This window comes from Cupressus sempervirens, chromosome 3, assembly GCF_028749045.1.
Source record: "Cupressus sempervirens isolate cs-2001-9-10 chromosome 3, ASM2874904v1, whole genome shotgun sequence".
NCBI classification, from domain to species: Eukaryota; Viridiplantae; Streptophyta; class Pinopsida; order Cupressales; family Cupressaceae; genus Cupressus; species Cupressus sempervirens.
Window position 1 is genome coordinate 631,401,083 of NC_143120.1, and position 6,563 is coordinate 631,407,645.

At 32.9% G+C, this 6,563-nt stretch overlaps 1 pseudogene; it reads right to left on the reverse strand.

Annotated features, from left to right (window-relative positions):
* Positions 1-1,737: 1,737 nt before the first annotated feature.
* LOC149568265 (oligopeptide transporter 5-like) lies at positions 1,738-6,308 on the reverse strand (annotated as a pseudogene).
* Positions 6,309-6,563: the final 255 nt, after the last annotated feature.

The following is a 6,563-nucleotide window of genomic DNA, read 5'->3' on the forward strand; positions in this document are numbered from 1 at the left end:
TAAGTCTAAATGTGGGTATCAATAAGTTATGTATAGAAGGAGACTCCCAAATTGTACTCAATGGTTTAAGAAAAAGAAACACACCTAATTAGATCTAAATTTCAAATTGGAAGATGTCATCAAAATCCTAGACAAATTTTAGGAAACTAAAATCGACCACATCTATAGAGAAGGAAATAGAGAGAATGATACTTTGGCAAACAAAGGTGTAGAAGGAGAATATATCACTCTGAGAAATTTAGAACTAGTAACTTTATAGTATAATATTAATATTATTGACACTTTGACCTTCCCTTACTAATCTCCTCTTTTATTACATATTCAGTTGGCTTTTTAGTAGATCCCACTTCCCCTTAATATAATTTTTACTCTAATATAAACCTCATTAACTTAGCTCCTTTTCACCGCTACATATTCATGTATCCTAGCATAGTTTCATGGTATCCTCATCTTTTTTTATTTATATACTTACCTTTTAGCCATACTCGAAGATATTCCCAGCCTTAATTCTTACACTGGTAATTGTAATGTTTCGTTTAGTCTCTGCATTGGAGTAAGATCTATCCTGCATTAATAGATTCTAAAGGGTCCTTAAGAAATTGTGTTGAGCGTATCTAATAATGTTTTAAATTAAAATTCACAATCTAGCAGTGTTTTAAATTAAATCTCCTTGTAAAACTCTCTATTTATCAAATGATCTGAATTAATTATAACTCAGGACTAGATGAAGAACTTATTACATTGCTTATTTTCTCTTGATATGGAAGACACTAACAAAGGTCTTGGCCAAGAAAGTCATTCCTTTTGCAGATTTTTACCTATCCAAGGTGATTATGGACAAAGTTACATATCAGATTCATACTGGATCAAAGGAAAAGTGGTTCAAAATTATCACATAAAAGCGAGAAAGGATGTGATAAGAATAGAAGCATCTAAATGGAAAATAGAGGCAAAGATATAATAAGATAAATGTTTGTAAAGATTGATACTCTCTCAAGTAGTTTTGAGCAACTAAGGTATGCCTCTTTTAACTCTCTGTATAATATAGGACCCCTGGTCCTAGGGAATACTAGAGACTTTGTAATTGTATTGTTAATACAATCTATAGGGCTTCAACCTTTTACTGAATAAAATAAAAATCAATGAATAATACTTGGCATTGAATGATATGGATAAAAAAATCACATTCCCAAAACATAATTTGTCAATAAGTGTATGCTTTTCTAAATTATTTTCTCTTCAAATAAAAATAAAATGTCTAAATTGATTCATATTCTAACCTCTAATCATTTAAAAATATATATATTAAAAAATAGTTTCCTTAAAAATCATTTAACATAATCAATTTCCAATGCCCACTTACATAAATGTATACACAATTTATCTATTACAAGAAAAAAATACAATATATAAGCTTCAATTTTGTGTGATCTTGAGGGTGTGGCCTTTTGCTCCCAATTTTTTTGCTCCATATGTAAAATATATCTTTATAATAATAATATTAGACAATTAATAAAAAAATCAAATAATATTTTAATCAAGCCCATTTTCACAAAGAAGATTCAAATCTACAACAATCATTAATAGATGTACATATACCCAAAGCATAATCAAGCCAATATGAATTAAAAGACACTTCAAATAGCTTACAATTCAACTGCATTATACACCAAATGTGTGATGTCACACTTATATACTAAGCTTTTGACAGTACAACCTATATAAAAAGGTGAGGTGCTAGTAATGTGCTAATGGTGGACAATCTTCACGATGGACATTAGGGTCAGTTGGGCATGTTGCAACATTACAATGATCATCTGCTAGTCCACCCCACCAGTTTATACTTTCTACATTTTGTGTTGATTGCAATGCAAAATAACAAACTAAGGCCATAAATGCCACTCCTGCATCTAGTGCCGCTGATGTGATGTAGTTATACTTAGTCCACCATTGTTTATACCTTCTAAAAATTATGAAGTTAAACAAAAACCCCACTGTGATCCAAGAAATATTATTTATTGATCCCCCTTGTGGCATGGCTCCTGTACCGCTGAGAATAATAGGCATGTATATGTATTGAATCCATTTTTTCTTAGGATACATCTTTGAGAAAAACCAAATAGGTACAGGTGCAAGTATACCCACCAAGAACCACCAATTTTGATTTTTGTACAAACCAAGATTGCCAAAAATCCTTTGTGGGCCAACTAGTCCCCATATAACTGATGCATTATAGAAAACTGTATCACCTGGACATGTCCATGGACTCCCTATGGGCAATAACTCTGGATGACAAATGTCCTTTATTGAGTATAGTAGCCACCAACCAGTTCCAACGTAAACACAAGTTGCAACTAAAGTACCCGTCACCTATAAAATCAATTAAATATATTATATTTTTAATGTAAAAATCATTATAGCAACCTCTTTTTTTAAAAACATAACTCCATGGATATGAAACTTGTGCATAATTATGCATTAATATAGGATAGACATTTGAATGGCTATTTTACTTTAAGTAACTATCGAAGAGAATTATATTGGATGAAGGGTGAAAATTTGAAAAAATAAAAATAAAAAATCAATTAAAAAAAATATATTTATATTATAAAGAAAAATACTCGTAATTAGAATAAAAATTAATTTTATTTTTATAACAATATTGGAATAAAAAGGAAACCCCGCACTCTTAATAAAAACATGCCTTCTTTCTTAAAATTTCTTTTACAAGCTATATTAATTTTTAAAAAATATATATTTATGATTTTGAAAAGGTTGTATAGGAGTGAGGTACCAACCTGAACAATAAACATAGAGCGTGGTGGTATTTTCATGTAATGTCCCACCTTAAAGTCTTGAAGAAATGAAAGAGCCTAAACCATACTAATGTACCCATATGTTTTGAATGCCACATTGGCCACTGGTCTTCCTGGATATAGATATCCAATGATGTATTCCGTTATCACATTCAATCCAGGTTGCTGTGACCATAAATTATAAGAAAAAGAATCATTAAACTAAAATTCATTAAAAATTAAAATATAAAATTTAAGATTCAAATTTTGTTTGAAAATAAGAATAAACAGAAAGGAGATAAAATTTCAAACTTCAAATATTAAAAAGAAAAATTCTACAAATGAAATAACTTTTAGTTTTTATTTTATTTCAACAATTTGATACTAAAATACAAATTTTAGTAAGATATTAATAAATGTATTCTACTAAAAAAGATAAAAGACTTTAAGATAAACCATCTAAACAAGTGAAAACTTAAAATAAGCATATTGTACAATATTAAAATAGAATTTCATATTAATACCAGATTTGTGACTGCTTGAATGATACCAATAGGCAGAGTGAATACAAAAGCTATCCCCAAGGCAAGAAGCAATCCCCAATATTTTAGCTGCAGATCATCGTTGTAACCCTCACAAGCTGCCAATGCTAATGCCATAGTCACTCCTAACAAGAGGAGAAACCAGTACTGTGGAACGGACTTGTAATTGGCCTTCATTAATCTAGTGTGCACATCAACTCGTCGATCTGTCATTGCTGATTTAGCCTGCTGCCAAATGTCCCTGGACATAAAGATTACAATATAACTATGTAGGAAAAGGCTCCTAAAGAATGAACAAGAGCTTCTAAGTCCTGATTTGTTTAGGTTTAAATTTACAATATCATTTTCTGATAGAATATGGATTAATATAGAATCAAATTATTGATCTAAGAAACTCTATGTATTTTCCTCAAACTAAAATTTTGTAGAAACAGAAGTTAAAGCTATTAAATTCTTATCCTAAAAGAGTTTTGTGCCCATATTATTTGTGATTTCAACTGTATAATATTTGTTTTGCCTCAATGTTTGTGATCACATTTTGTAATAGGTGATTTATGGAAACTCTTTATTAGGTTAATAAGAGATCATAGAATGTGAGCCAAGAGATTGAAAATCTTTTACATGAAGTAGGAAGTGATGAAACAGAGTGTGATCTCAGAACATTGATGCAAAACAAATCTTTTATCATCGAAGTTCCAAATGATAGATAATGAACAATGATCCAAAATATTGATACAAAACAGATCTCTTACATTTGAAATAAAAAATGATAAATTAAAAAGTGTAATCAGATACATTGATATAGACCATTATGAAATGCAATCCCAGACATTAATACAAAACAAATCTCTGACATTAATATAAAACAAATGATGTGAACTTATCCAAAAGAAAAAACAAAGAAAGATGGTAAAAAGATGTGCTTACTTTCCATGAAAGAGGAAGACATGGGAGACGGTAGCAGCAAGAGTGGCAAAGCTCATTCCATAAGTGAGAGCAAAGAATCCGCTCAGGTTGAGATTGCTGTATTGATTGTAGGCATCCTTGTCGAATGTGAAATCGCTCTTCAATACCCTTGTGGTGTTAAATCTCTGGCCATCGTCTGAGAAAACATGGGCAGAAATGATTGGGAATTTTTGGGCATCATAAACATTAGTCCAGTATGTGATTGGGAGGATGATGTAGACAACGAGGACAAAACCAACTGCAAAGTTGGCTATGGCAAACCATGGAGTAGCCAATGGACTGCCTATAAAGCCTGCAACAGTTGCCCAATCAAGGGCGAAGGTTCCAATCCCAAGCCCATAATTTCCTGATCCAATTTGTTGTGCTGTCACAGAGTTTTTCCATATCCAGCAAGCTATGGACATGACTGATATGGTAGGGAAAAGGAAAGCAGGTACAATGTAATATGCAAAACTGCATGTTAACACTATGATGAAGAATTGCAACCTTGTCAGTCCTCCCTTTGGCCTCTTCTCTTCTTCATGAAGTGCCCTGCACCACCATTTCCAATACATGCATAAGTATTCTATCAGTCACACAATCCAAGGGAAAAATAAGTTGATGGGATTTTTCAATGTTTAAATATTACATACTAAGGCTTGGTTTTTAGACTAAAAGACTTAAATAATCAAAGTTGACTTATTGTTTTAAGCTTAAATTGTTTTCTTAGTGTGTGACATTTAAGAGTGGGCAAGGGAACAATTGAACAAGAACAAAGCAACTTCTTTGCCCAAGATTACTGAGAAAAATCTCGAGCTAAAAGAGATTCAGGTGGCCAAACTTCTGAAGGAGTTGGCTTAGTTCTGGTTTTCCGTTAATGTTTGTGTTTCTAGTTTTTGTTTGGTCTTTTTCTACTGGTCTTTTGGTTTTCTGCTGGTCTGTGGTCTTTAGTATGCTAGAGTTTATAAAGTTTCATCTTTTTCCGGCATAGTTTTAATTTTAGACTTATTGTTTATATTGTGTAATATAATACATTTGGGTTTGAGTCTCTTATAAATGTCCTCAATCCCAAAGAAGGAAAAATAGAAGAGCTGAAGGTCACACATGTAGATGAAGATGCCAAATCATCACATTATGAATATTCTAAAAAGGAGGTCCTAGTTAATAGAAGAGACCTATTGAGTGGTGAGAATTGGGCAAAGGAGGAACTTGCTTCGCACTAGGTGCTAGTGTGATGATAAGTGTTTTTATGTGATCATTGATAGTGGAAACAGTGAAAATTTGGTTTTAGAAGAGATGGTGTCCCTGTAAAACCTTCTTTTACCTTAATCCAAAAAGAATGGACGACCTTTTCAACCTACCTAAATAATGAGACTTGAATAAGAGTTGATGGCCACCACATATAAGAAGATTCAACCAGTAACTTTCTGAATAGCCCGGCCCATCCAAAGCCCAGCATCTGGCCACATGATCAAATAAAATTTATTTACACAATTGAATCTTGATAATAATATAACAAAATTTATAGAATCTAAGAAGATCTAAGTTCGACCCACTTATATAGACCTTATACCTGTGTAGTTAAGCACAATAGCCATACTGCTGCAGGATTCATGTCCCTATTATAGAAGGCCTTAACAATGGTGAAAATACCCACTGCATATACTCCACTGGTTCCCACGCTTGCAAATATGGTGATAAGTACATGTTCTTTAGTATTGAAGGGCCCTGGATTGAGAGAAAATTGCCATTTTGTTCCAGGAAGAATTATTTTTGTGGGCAATGTGGCCGCCATGAAACGACCAGCTGGTAGAACTACAATCTGAGCGGACACAGCTGTGAGGCTGATGGGATGCGCTCTGTAACCAACAAATTGATTCAGGAATGACAATATCGCACAAGATAAAACCCCCAACACCCACACTCGAAAAGTTAACACAGGCATCGATGGATCATCAGTGGTGGGGACTGTCAATGCCACTTCTTCAATTGGAGACTGGTCATCCACTTCCTCACCTTCATCATTTTTTGAGAATTCTCCATTGCCTACAAAACAAGAACACATCTTTCAATATTTATACAAAAGAAGATTTCCATAATCATGATTCATTCCCTTTATATATACAGTCTAGATTCATACAGTAGCTCACCAGGGGCACAAAGTTTGGGAGCGCACAAGATATCATAGTCTATAAACTGCAGTACGCTAGGTAAACTTTTTAACATGACGTGATGTTGACATATTAATGTGGTCGTGTGTGACATGTCCTCCAATACCATG